Genomic DNA, 12,723 nt, shown 5'->3' with positions numbered 1-12,723 from the left:
GCTTTCTGTAGCCCGTAATAGGAAGTGATTTGGTGCATTAGTTGATTGGATCAGGGTGAATATGTAACAGAGTTAGGCTTTATATCCTTCTTTGACATACCACAAGGACAAATTTAAAAGAAAATATACAGTTACATTAATAACTGCAATAGTGGTAGTCTACTTTTCAAAAGCGTGGTAGTTCAGAATCATTTGAGAGGGGTTTTATTTAAGCAGTTTGTAAGGTGGTACTAGAGAGATACTGCTGAGAGGAGGAAAACGTCAAACACTGTGATATGTCCTTTAGCCTGATATGTGCAAAGTGCCACTTGCCAAACCAAACACAGTCTGTCAGTTATGTAAGGTGGCCCACCAGTGCTAATGCTTTGATAAACTTTCTGCTTTTCCTGACACCCTGTGGCTCCAAAGCCAGGGGTGTGCCAAGCATCCAGGAGGTAATGTTTATGTTGTTAGTTACCTGAAGCAAGATTGTAGAGAGGTGGAATAAAATATTCCAAATAAACAAGTTTACCTGACAGGGGGTTACATTGGCTTTGACAGTTCCAAGAAACAGAAGATGGGAGCCACACCAATACAGCGTCCTGGAAGAGAAAAGAAAACAAAGGTGCAGTAGAGGAAAATGTATTTAATTTATCCATCCCATACCCTGAATGAGGATGGAGGAAAACTGTAACAGTCCCTGACTGTACATTCTAGAAATCGGCAAATGTTATGTCAAGTTAAAACCAATAAAAGGTTATTTACTTTCAAAGATTTATTACTGATATAAACACAATGGCATTTTTGCACTCTTTCCAGTACTTATCCAGTATTAATCATTTCTTGAAGTGAATAAACATTTCTGGGCTCTGTTTATGAAAGACAGCAACAGTAAAATTGCCTCCGATTAGAAGCAAATTCCTTATGCCTTGATGAACAAATAATTTCTGGATCTTCCGACACAAGTACACATCTGTCAAGAGATCTATAGAATTGTCTCTGCATTCATATGCACCAATTTGCACATGTGCATATGATTGTGTATTTTAACTATTTTGTTAAATTAATATCTATGACAACAGAAAAGCTCCCTAAAATTTGTCTTCAAGAGCAATTGCACAGCAGCTTTCCCCATTCTGTTACTTGGCAACAGCAGACAGTCCAATTAATCAGCTTGTGTGGGGTTCTCCCAAGATTATTTCCACAGGTTTAAACTGGCAAGTTGCACAAGTAGGGTTTAAAAATAGGTTGAGAAATATATATATATCTGCATACAACACAACATGTCTCTGTTGCCAAACATGAGTATCTTGTTATCAAGCGATTAAGATTCATCACCGCTATGGAAATTGTGTGTCAAAACTTGGTACGTTTTTGATAGTCTGCATGCATGTTTTATGACAAGCACATTCTAAGAAGCTGCGTCATCTCCTGTGTGAAAAAGGAGATTCACGCCTCATAGCTGCACCAAAGTGTGATTCAGATCAGAGCAGTGACACACAGAGAGAAGGGGCTTAAGCCATGGGTTGCCAACAGGTGTGGAGAAAAATATGTCTTTTTAATAATATGTGAAAAATGAATCTTTATGCTGATCAACTATGGTGTGGGTAGTGACTACATAAAGGGGCAGTATCCTGTGGTGGCCACCCAAAAACTGTGGTAAAATTTCCCTTGCCTTTCCTCCCCCAGACAGGGCTGGGTGTGTCCCAGTCCCTGACATCTTCATTTGAAGGGTGTATGTACAATCTGAAAGCAACGCATGTGGGTGGAAGTCTTTGTATGCTCTCTGGAGGTCTTCATGGTTTTTGTGAATTGGAAATGTTCTGCTGCATTGCTTTTCCTGGTAATATTGATGTACAGTCTTCAGCTGCAAGCATTCCGTGTTCCTGCCAGCTTATCACTGCCAGTTTATCATTTGCTGTCACTCCCTTCTGTAGTTTGAAATCTAGATAGATAGTTTTTGACTTTGAGAATAGTTCAATGGATTTCCAGGAGGAGAAACTTTTTTTAAAAAAGGTATGATACAGGGTTGCCCTAGTTACTGTTTGGATAGAAGATTATCAAGGAAGGTTAGGGTTGTTATGCAGAAGGCGGCAATGGCAAACCCCTCTGCTCATCTATTTCCTGGGAAACCCCATAAGACATCTCTCTTTGCTACTTGATGAAACTTAATTATTATGGTATAGAGCTCAAAAGTCCAATAAGTAACGTATGAACTATCCACAAAAGATTTTATTTGGTAAGTCAGCGCACTTTATAGGAGCAACAGTTCTTACCAATAGGAATACAAAGTGCTTAACTACATATTCTGGAATGGTAATGTGTTAGGTGATGTCAGGTAAGCTTTATGTGTCTCTCTCTTGAGATTATTGTAACAAACGAGCACTCAGACTAGAACTAGACATTAGAACGGCTGCAGAGCTTCTGCTCAAAGCAGCAATTCAGTGTTTCATTCTTTTCTTCCCCGTTGATTTACTGAACAGTGGGGCTAAACTACATGTTACATTTTTGGTGAGTTGGGTTGGAGTTCCTCAGACTAAACAGGTGTTCCCTACAGTCACAGAACAGCAGCTGGAAAATTTTGCCTAGAACAGCAGTGTGAGAAGAAGAAAGGCTGCTGCTGCCTTCCCCTTCATGATGTTTTCCCAAGCCACAATGGCCCTAATAGGAAGGTGTTTGTATAACTCCCTGTCAGGGGCTGTTTTAACAGGGGCAAACACTCTGGAGGGGAAGGCAGGACCCTATCTGCCCCTCACGCTGCTGTTCCAAGCAGAATTGGGCTCCTGGGGACTTTAAAAATGCATCTCCTTGCAGCTGCTGTGTGGGTGACAGAAAGCAAGTCGGGTTTGGGGAACCCCAATGTAACGTGCCCCAAAACGTAACATGTACTTTGGCCCTCAACTGAGAATTTTCCATTTCATGACAACCAATAGAACTAAGCTTTTGCATATCACTGTACTGAATACCCCTAGAGTTTGCAGAGGGAAATGGGAGAAAGAGATGAGGTAGCTGTTTTTTTCATCAGTCCACAATCTGTGTCAAAGTCTAATTCCAGATGCAGTCTTTATGAATTTCCATTGCACCTGAATTTTGGGGGTTAATACTGTTCTTGAAAATCTTAATTTTATTGCCTGTTCTTTCTCCCTTATGCAGACAATTACAGTTTCATTTACACTGATTCAGATCTTACCATGCTTCCCACCAAAGGAACAGGCAGAAAAACAATACTTTTAATTACATTTTCAAAAAAAAAAAAAAAAACCCTGTGAGGAATGAGTGACCAATATTAAAAGTACCGATCAGAGAGATTGAAAGAGGACAATTTATTGGAAGCACAAAAGAAAAGCAGTATTTTTTTTTCAAAGCATTCAACATTCCAAAGAAGTTTCTTTTTTCCCCCTTTTTTAATAAGAGAGGGGAAAAACTGTACGAGATGAAAAGCTTTCAGATTACATTTAGCCTGGAAAGGTGTCAGTTTTCTATTCTGATCTGTGAAATGTATAGCTGAGCAGAAAACAGCAGGCAATTAACAAGTGATGGTATTCACAGTTTACAGCCAATGGGAGCCAATTAGGCCCTTCATAAAAATAGAGACTTTCATAGACACAGTGTGGAGCAGAATCCATCTAATCACTCGAGGTGTCACCGATACTGGGAACTGTTGTGCAAGTCCGTGGACTCCATGAAGCATATTCGCATCTTTTAATCTTGTAACTAAAAACTTAACAGCCTACTCTGGCTATACAGATATGCTGGAGCCTGCCACCGAGAACACTTACGTGATCCCACCTTTCTCTTTTTTTCCACACCACAGCATAAAATCTTCCTTTTCCTCAAAGCCTTTGGCTTTGTCTGTTTGGGCAGAACAAGCATTATGAATAGGAATGCCAATGAATGTATCATCCCTTCTAGTACAGTGATTTGATTCTCCCTTGCACAGATGAAACTTATCAGTGTTCTCTTGCCATTTTCTGTGTCCTTATGTTGCTGTGGCATAGTGGTTAAGTGCTGTGAATCAGTATTCTGCTGGTTCAAATCCCGCTACTGCCATGAGCACAAAACATGGCCTTGGGTAAGCCACTCCTCTCAGCCCCAGCTCCCCAGCTGCATTGCAGGGATAATGACAACATCTTACACAGGGATGCTGAAGTGTAGGGAGATGCAATGTTAGCTGGGAAGTGTAGTTTAAAAAGACAGAGCCAGGGGAGATCACTCCTTAGAGGGTTTTTTTTATTTTGTTTTTAAAGTCACCTCCCCAAAGGGGAGAGGCAAAGATGAAATTAACAAACCTTCTGAGGAGCAATCTCTGCCAGCAATATTCCCAGGCTTTGGGGAAGCGAAGTTGAAATTAACAAACCCTCTGAGGGGCAATATTCCCAGGCTCTGTCTTTTTAAAGCTACAATTCCCAGCTAACATTGCATCTCCCTACACTTGAGCGTCCCCTTGTAAGATGTCTCGTATAGAGAGACTCTTTGTTCACCACTCTAAGTGGGGCACTAATCTGTCTAGAAGAGTGGTATATAAGCATAGTTACTAATTAATGTTGAATTTCCCCCCAAAATATTAAAAAGAAAATCAAATTAATTTTGTATCAGCCACAAAAGAGAGAGAGAAACAAGGGCAACAGTGAAAACTCAAAAGAAACGGAATCTATATACATCTGTGCATTGCTAATTATGAAAGAATATTGGTATGCAATGCTGATGCAAAGAAAACTATGTAAGATGCCAGAAAAACGTAGTGATTCATGAAATATTCAGGATCCTTATGGACTCTGGGTTCTCTTCTTCAGCAAAGGCTAGATTTAAAGTATTATTTCAAAGTATTATGGGATAATGAAAAGAATTCTTAAGTGTAAATACACACACAGGAGCACACATGGAGCTGCCTTATACTGAATCAAACCATCAGTCCATCTAGGAATACTCAGGTATACTCAGATTGGCAGGAGCCCTCCGGGGTCTTAGGGAGAGATCTTTCACGTCACCTATTACCTGATCCTTTCTGCTGGAGTTGCCAGAGATTCAACTTGAGACCTTCTGCATCCCAAGCAGATGTTCTACCACTGAGCCACAGTCCCTCTGAAAAGGTGGATCCAAAGGTGTTCTTTTTTCCGGTGTAATAGCATTAGTGGAAAGACACTTCAGTGTCTGTGGCCTCCTTAATGTTAAGGATCCTTTATCAGAAAAGAAATGCAAACTGTCCACAATATATATTGAACTTTGAAAAAGGTCTCAGTGCACATTTTGGAAAGACTGTGAAGACCCTATATGGGCAAAAAAAGTCATATATGTTTATTTGACGTGTGTGGGTATTGTAGATTCAATGATTTCAACAGTGACTATATCCCTTTTAAATATACTTTGCCAAAGAAGATCTAGCCCCATAACCACTGGGACTTTGGACTGGTACAAAATGAGACAATCCAGCTGTTGAGCAGAACTAGCTGCTGGGCATAAGTTGTCACCTATGTACTATGTTCAGTCTGAGTTCTGGCAAATAACACACAGATACCATCTCTTGGTTGGAATGGCCACAATTTTATTGATTACAGCTAGATGGAACGTTGGCCAGGCAACGGATTTTTATTGCCATCGGAAGGCCCTTTTGCTGTCCGATGCATATAACTCCAGCCCTTGTGCTGGTACACCACAACAAGCGTTATTCTGCTGCCAGCCATGCTGGTTGGCCCTTGCCTTAATCCGCAGGGGTGAGCTGCCTGAATGCCCCACTTACCTTTTTAGGATCCAGCCCAATGCTTCAAAACTGCCAAAGCCATAAAGTTGTGACAACCTCCCTGCTGCTCTGAGAGCACCAAGGGTGGGTGAGAAACATGCTGCTCCTGCCGAAGAATCTCCAGGAATGGCGCTGACCACATTGCTGGTCAGGAGGAGGACCTGGCCGCTCTGCCTCTTCTATCTTGGCTATGCCTGCACTTCATTCTTGCCCTCGGTGCCAACTCAGCCCACGGTAAGTCTGTGAGCTTCTTTTATAGTAGTCTAAAAGAGCTTCAATAGTTGATGGTAACCTTCCAGGTAGAATGCAAGTTGCTGGTCCACATCTTTAAACCTCTAAACAGGTTACTTCATCTTTAAACCTCTAAACAGGTTACTTCAGGTTACTTCGAATAGCATCTTCTGACATTATCTAACAAATCTCTTATCTGAAGATTTTAATTATTGGAAGGCTGGTGATGGTTGTGAGGGACAGGGTCTCCTTGGTGGTGACATCTGCATTTTTAAAACTGCCTCATTAAAGATATACACAAGGTTATTTGGTTTTTAGCATTTTAATGCACAACTAAAACATAATCCTTTAAATGAGACATTTACAGTGAAATCCTGGAATCTGGTACCTGAAGAAGTAAGCTGTGACTCATACTCTACCACAATTTTTGTTAGTTTTATAGGTGCCACTGGACTCTTGCTCTTTTCAGACAGCAATGCTAAGCAGGTCTACTTAGAGGTAAGCCCCATTTTATTCAATGAGAAAGTGTTCTTTATGTTTGAAAAATATATTCATCTTACTGCTAAACATTTTTATATCTGCAGCCTTAGAAAATGAACAGTTGGGGGTGAGGGTTGTATTGCTGGAACAAATTTCTGATGAGAGTGTTTTAAATATTGTTTTAATTTTGACTTTATTATTTTATTAAATTTATATTTCTTAAAGCAGGTTGTGAAGTTACTAAAGTAATGTTTGTCTTGGTATACTTTCTAGATACCTTCTCTGGCCTCCGTTACACTGTAAAACATCATGGGCACTATTGATGCTATAATAAGAGAAATGTATTACATAGAAGAAAGTTTTTAGGGTTATATTCTTTTTTACAGTAAAAAAAATTGCTTCTTTCCTGGGCTGGAAGGAAATCCACATAGTGTATTGGCCATAAAATATAAATCTCATGATCATACACAAGATGAATGGAAACCCAAAGGATGTTGACAAATCATAAAGGATTCAGTACCAAGCTGTAATCATGATAGAGGGTCTAGGAGACAAATCCTAAAAGCAAAAGGTAAAACAAGCTGGGTATGTTTAGCTGAAGAGAACAGAAGATTGAAGAATATGTCAACAGTTTTCAAATATTTTAAAAGAATGAACAAGGAATTGTTCGATCTATCTGGTGAAGCAATGATTTTAAATTGCACTGAAATAGATTTAAGCTTTACAAAGAACTTGCTGACTGGGGGTTGGATCGAACAGAACATTTCTATGGATGGAAGGATTTGCCCCCATATTCGGAAAGAAGAGACGGACACAAGGCTTGGGAGAAACAGGGCCATTTATTGACCAAACAACTTATAATATTGAACTAGGAAATTAATAACGGCAAGGGTGTAACTAGCGGTACAGTTCGAGCAAGGGGGTCACTCAGACCAGCTCCTCGTACTGCATGGGCGAGCACCCCCTGCCCTAGGCGCGAGCCATCCAATGCATGGCTGTAACCCAGCTGGCCAGGCGAATGGTACCCCCCTTTAAAGCGCCATACACCCCAGCCGTAAAGCCCGAGGGAAGGCCTTTTCCAGGGGGTCCCAAGGGCAGTCTGCCCTCTCAGCTGGCAGCCACAAAGCCCGCCAGCCGATCCGAGACAGACCTCCATTCCCCACCAATGGGGATGTGCCACCGGGTGCTCACCAGCCCACTCTGCCTACCCCAGCTAACCTGCCACCGTCAGGGCCAAGCCTCTGCTTAGGCCCTAACGCCCCACATCTCCTGCAGGGCTAACCACAACCCTTGCCGCAAATCGGTCAAAAAGATCTCATTGCCCTGAAAAGACAGGTGGACACCGTCTCCTCTGTAGAGGTTGGCATACGTGTCCCTAATCTGAGGATGGGGTAAATAAATCCCCAGACCCTGACCCAAAGCCTTGAACATAGCCTTATTGGCCTTACGCCTAGCGCGTTCAATCCCATCATGATCCAAAGCCTCCCTCCACACGCGACGTGGGAGGATGGCCGACCACATTATCAGAACCCCAGGCCAATGCTGCGCAATAAACTTTAAATCAGCCTGTGCCTGCAGTATAAGGGCCATGCCCTTGACCCAACCTAAATCATTCCCACCTAAATGTATTACTAAGAAATGAGGAGGAGGGGCACACCTTCCCTCGAACAAGAGCGGCAACAGGCCCGGCCATCGCAGGCCCCGACGGCCCTGCCACTCGATCTGAGCCCAGCGACTGAGGCCAAGCTGGGACCCCAGATGGGTCCTCTTGGCCTGATGGGCAGCCCAGAAGACCATGCTGTGCCCGCAGATGAGGATCCGACACCTCCCACGGCGAACCACAGCACCTGAAGAAGAAAAGAACAATCAGCCACGTATCATAACGGGGCTGGCAGAGGACGGACATACCCCCGGTACGCCGCCGATCGCCACCGCCCCACGCTGCGAATGGCCGCTTCGGGGTAGCCCATTGCAGCAGCCGTGGATGCTGCCCCAATTCTAAATGAATGGGTGCAGAACTTGAAACCCACGAGACCCAGCTTAGCCAAGGCCCGCTCGGTAACCGACCAGAACTGATACCGAGTTAGTGGGGACTTATCACAATGGCGAAACAAGAGACCCTCACCAGAGCCCCTCTTCTTGAGATACAACCGCAACCCGCGTACCGGGCACAACTCAGCATCAGCACAGGAGCCAAGCTGAACCAATGACCCCCTGCGACGCTGGTCAGTTTTGGACCCTCTGATCCGGAGTGAAACTCCGTCCCCTGCAAACTGCACATCGTGCACAAGCAGTGCCCGATGCGACAAGTCTGTGCGGGACTGAGCCACCAACTCCCCAATTCTAAGGGCCCCAAAGAAGGCCGTAAGCGCAGCCGCATGAAAAAGCACAGCCTCATATTCGGAGGAGCATACAGACTGCCAGGTACCACCCAGACCCTTAAGGATGGATGGAGAAATAGGTTGCCTGGCGTCAGGTCGAGAACCAACTTCCCGAGACCAGCCCTCCAGCATCTTGCGCACCCGAAAATCGCCAGTCACCTCCTGGAATCCCCGTGCCTTGCTAACAAAGGCTAGGGCAGCCAGAAGCCCTCTAATGGACTTCACGGACAGGCCGCCCGACTTCCTGTCAACGCAAAATTGCATGAGATGTTCTGCTGGAATGGGCCAACTCTGCTCTAGGCCAGCCTCCAATCGGAAGCTGGCAAACTGCCGCACAGCGCGATCATACGACCTTCTTGTGCTAGGGGTGATGGCTAAACGGATGGCTCTGTGTACCTCGTCCCTCCAAGACTCCACAACTCCAGAGGCATCGGGCACGGTAAGGCATCGGCCCCGGGGGCGAGCTGACGAAACCGCTCCATCTGCTGGCAAGACAGAGCGTCTGCCACCCCATTGTCAATACCAGGAACATGCTTTGCCCTGAACAGAATATTCAGCCGAAGGCACCGGAGCGTGAACGGCCTGACCAGTTTCATGACCCTGGGCGATCTGGCAGAGAGGGAATTGATCACATGCACCACTGCCATGTTGTCGCACCAAAAGTGGACCACATGGTTTGCCAGCTCCTCTCCCCACAACCAGAGAGCTACCAGGATTGGAAAAAATTCCAAAAATGTCAAATCCCTGGTAATACCCCCAGAATGCCAAAATGCTGGCCAAGATTCAGAGCACCAGTGACCTCGGAAAAAGACACCAAAACCCGTAGACCCAGAAGCGTCTGACACCACCCGCAATTCAGCCTCTAACAGCAGTTCCTCCCGCCACATTGTAACTCCATTAAAGGACGAGAGAAAGTCCTCCCAAACTTTAAGGTCTTCCCTGACCCCTTGAGACAGCCTAGCCCTATGGTGGGGCAAACGTAGCCCGGACATGGCCTCACACAGGCGCCTAAGAAAGGCACGTCCAGGTGCCACAGCCTTACATGCAAAGTTGAGGTGGCCCATGAGCTGCTGCAGCGAAGTGACGCCTTCTGCTTTCCCTGAAGCGCTGACAAGCGCACACGTAAATCAGCCACCTTAGCCAATGGCAGGCGAAAGGTCTGCGCAACAGTGTCAATTTCAATCCCAAGATACGTAAGGACCTGCGCTGGACCCTCAGTTTTTTCGTGGGCCAGGGGAACACCCAATTCTTCAGCCAAGGCCATGAAGCCAGCCAACAACTGGGCACATTGGCCCGTTCCACGAGGGCCACAAAAAATAAAGTCGTCCAGGTAGTGGGCGAAGTCACAGCATTGCTGTCTCTGACGTAAGGCCCACTCTAAAAAGGAACTAAATTTCTCAAAAGCCGAGCAGGATACAGAGCACCCCATAGGGAGAGCCCTATCCATGTAAAATTGGCCATCGAAGGAGAAACCTAACAACTCAAAATCCCCGGGGTGAACAGGGAGAAGGCGAAATGCGGACTTAATGTCGCATTTAGCCAACTCCGCACCAAAACCATTGCGCTTCACCATCCTAATTGCATCGTCAAAAGACGTGTACCGGACGGTACACAAATGCTCCGGAATAGCATCATTGACTGAGTCCCCCTTGGGGAAGGACAGGTGATGTATCAGCCGATACTCGCCCGCCGCCTTCTTAGGCACAACACCCAGAGGGGACACCCTCAAATTAGGCACCGGAGGAGCTGCAAAGGGGCCTAAAACCCGCCCTTCGGCACATTCCTTGGCAATCTTAATTCTAACAACTTCCTCCATGCCGTTTACTGAACGCAAATTTGACGACATGAAGGGGGCCCGAGGGCCCTGAAACGGAATGCGGAAACCATGAGTAAAACCATCTAACAAAAACTGTGCGGAGGCGCGATCGGGGTAGCCCCGCAAGGCTTCAGCCAGTGCTCTCAGATTTATGGGGGTAGGGCCCCTTGTCAGCAGCGGGCAGTCCCGCCCCGCCCCCAGGGCGCCTACCTCCCCCCCTAGGCTTGGGGCGAGGGCAGGTAGAGAATGAATGGGAACCCCTGCACCGCGGGCACTCGTGCTTAAACCCGCACCCCTTCCTGGAACACACTCCTTGATATGCAAATTCCCAACAAAGCAGCCGGGGCTGAACCGACTGCCCCGCCGTGGAGCGGGTACCAGAAGGGGTGCTAAGTCTCTGCAACAAATGCCCGCTATCAGCCCTATCGCCCAGATTGGGCTTGGCTGGGGCCATCAACTGCAACCATAGCTGCTGATGGATCCTATCCCAGGGTAAAGTGGGGTCGGCAGCAGCCCGCATGCGGAACTCTTCGTCGTACTGCATCCAAGCAGCACTGACAAAGTCCATATATCCCCTGTACACAATATCAATATATTGGAACAAGGGTGCAGCCCGCTGTGGCTGCGCCCGGGCAATAACCCCAGCATAAATTAGCATGCCGGGCAACCAATTGGCCCAAGTGCGGTCAACCTTGCGCCTTTTAAGTCTTTCCTTGTCGCGCTCATCCATCTCCTCTTTATCCTTCTTTTCCAGCTCACGGAAAAGAAGGGTGAAGACATCGACAAACTCGCCACGCAGAATCTTGTCCCTGGTAGCTGGGGTCAGATGGTCACCTAAGGGGAGTGCTGCATCCCCAAACGGCAGGGCCCGGTAGGGCAAAGACCCAAGGGAGATAGTCTGGTAGTAAGGGCCAACTTGATAAGGCGGCCAGAAGCCTTGGGCTTGCCCAAAGGGCTGAACACTGCAACTGGCACCAGCTGAAGCCACGGACGTGGCTGGAGTTGGGCCAGGGGAAGTAAACCCCTGCTGCACTGGAAGATTCTGCAGGCCCCAAGGCTGCCACTGACCGGCGCCAGCCGGCTGCGGCTGGAAGGAGTACCCGGGCCAAACAGCCAAACCAGCAGTAGGGGCAGTTCCAAACAAGGATCCCCAACCAACCGGATTGCCAGCTGTACTAATAGGCCCCCAAGGCCAGGAATGTGAGGCATGTGGTGCGTGAGACTTACCCTCCTGCTCTGGCTGATCCACGGCCACTGCGATAGGAGGTACCTCAGCAACTTCAGCAACATCCTCCGCCACGTGCGTGGCAGTCCGTTCCGCCTCCAGGTCGTCGTGTTGACTCCTCCCAGTACCTGCATCGCCACCTGGAGGGCTTTCCAAAGCAGAGAGACGTGTGAGGACTTCACGCTGAAAGGTGGCATGAGACACCCTCTTAGAAGCCCTGCCAGCCCTGTTCCCAACAGCCAGCCCAGCTGAACCACCTCTGGCACTTTCCAACGCAGCCAACTTGGCCAAAATCTCCTGCCTGGCAGACTCCACGTCCTCCTCGTCGGAGGAAGATGCAGATGCCGGCAACGGATGCTTGGCAACAGGGCGCTTAGCAGGCTGCTTGCCCTTGCTAGTTCCCACCCCCTTCTTGGGAGGCATAATTGACCAGGGGCCCCAAAAACTCAATGCAGAAACAACAACCCCTAGGTCCACCACTCAGGCTGCTGGTGCACCTTGCACTCACCACCAACCAAGCGACTAGATAGCCACAGCCAATGACCTGCCCCCAGGTCACAGCCACACCAAGCTGGGACACCCAACACCTACAGCCAGAAGAGGGGTAAAACCCCCAACTCCCAGTGCAACCCTGAAGGGCTAACACCAGGAAATGGTGGGGGGTGACCTTTATCAAGTACACCCCCCACCCACGCAATTAAAGTAAAATTACAGGCAAAAGGCCCTTTTACATGGGAAGAGAGCGCCCCCAAATGGCCAAATAACACCCCCTTCCCAAGGGACCCGACTTATCCGCCCAAAGGCAAGAAGCCTCCATGAAGCTGGATGAGAAGGAGCGGCGCGACGACGAAAAGCCCAGCAGCAAAAGCAGGAG

This window comes from Eublepharis macularius, chromosome 3 (assembly GCF_028583425.1).
Source record: "Eublepharis macularius isolate TG4126 chromosome 3, MPM_Emac_v1.0, whole genome shotgun sequence".
NCBI classification, from domain to species: Eukaryota; Metazoa; Chordata; class Lepidosauria; order Squamata; family Eublepharidae; genus Eublepharis; species Eublepharis macularius.
The sequence above is the reverse complement of the archived record's forward strand: the minus strand, read 5'-3'. Positions refer to the sequence as shown.